Here is a 1424-nt window from a genome sequence, read left to right on the forward strand (position 1 = left end):
TAATTCTAAAGCACCAACACACTGAAAGTTTAAGAAAAGATAATTCTAAAGCACTAAAATAACCGAGTTGACCCATAGAACATTGTTCAACAGACAACATGAGTCACATATTGTCATGTTGCTCTCTTAAGCCTTATTCCACATCCTTATTTGGGTTCATTTATTGTCAATAAATTGTCACCGACACACATATGAACAAAATGTGTGACAGCTTTGACCCTCAGCTGTTAACAGTAATGTTGAGCAATAACATTTAAAGACCTGAGTTAGGGCATCTAAATTTATCAAGTGCTAATCCACTAATAAATTCTAAAATTAGTAAAAGCCCTAAAGCACTAATCAGGAAATTATTTCCCCCATTAGTGCTTTTGGGGAACTGTGCCCATTATCCATGAAACCTGATTAATCTAATCAGTTACCGGTACGTAAACTACAAGCATGTTTTAAAGACATGAAAACCTGGATGACTCAATTTTCTGCTTCTAAACGAAGATAAGACAGAGATTGTGGTTTTTGGGTTTGAACAACAATCAATAAACTTTGCAACCTTTCACTTCCTCTAGATGGCATTAATCTGACCTCCAGTTCTAATGTAAAGAAACTTGGTGGTATTTTTGATCAGGGTATGTCTTTTAACCCCCCACAATTAAAATGTTGCCCGGACCACTTTCTTCCATTTTTCCTGTTGTCTCTCTTCCAGAGGAAAGTGCACCTGGACCAATCCTTCTGTGTTTCTCTCTCTCTCTTTCTTGTTCCCCAAACCCAGCCGGTTGAGGCAGATGGCCGCCTGTCATGAACCTATTCTGCTGGAGGTTTCTTCCTGTTAAAAGGGAGTTTTTCCTTTCCACTGTTGCCAATATGCTTGCTCACTCATTTACAGCTGTCTCKTTCAGCTTGGTACTTCTCTCCTCTCAGTAGGCATTTACAGTTAGGTCCACATGCATTTGGATAGAGACAACATTTTTCTAAATTTGGTTCTAGATATTACCACAATGTATTTTAAACAAAACAATTCAGATGCAGTTGAAGTTCAGACTTTCAGCTTTAATTCAGTGGGTTGAATGAAATGATTGCATAAAAATGTGAGGAACTAAAGCAGATTTTAAACACAATCCCTTCATTTTCAGAGGATCAAAAGTAATTGAACAGATTAAATAGTTGTATAAAATGTTCATTTCTAGTACTTGGTTGAAAAGTCTTTGTTGTCAATGACTGCCTGAAGTCTTGAACTCATGGACGTCACCAGACACTGTGTTTCCTCCTTTTTAATGCTCTGCCAGGCCTTCACTGTGACGGTTTTCAGTTGCTGTTTGTTTGTGGRCCTTTCTGTCTGAAGTTTAGTCTTTAACAAGTGAAATGCTCCACTGGGTTGAGATCAGGTGACTGACTTGGCCATTCAAGAATCTTCCACTTCTTTGCTTTAA

The 1424-nt window shown here is 38.0% G+C and overlaps 1 protein-coding gene across 1 annotated transcript in view; it reads right to left on the bottom strand.

Moving 5' to 3' along the window:
• The window catches only part of LOC106517957 (deleted in malignant brain tumors 1 protein-like), a 9932-nt gene that overhangs the window by 7327 nt on the left and 1181 nt on the right, over positions 1-1424 (bottom strand). The gene's annotated exons all lie outside the window — the stretch shown is intronic.

Source organism: Austrofundulus limnaeus, unplaced genomic scaffold (genome assembly GCF_001266775.1).
Source record: "Austrofundulus limnaeus strain Quisiro unplaced genomic scaffold, Austrofundulus_limnaeus-1.0 Scaffold55, whole genome shotgun sequence".
Taxonomy (NCBI): Eukaryota; Metazoa; Chordata; class Actinopteri; order Cyprinodontiformes; family Rivulidae; genus Austrofundulus; species Austrofundulus limnaeus.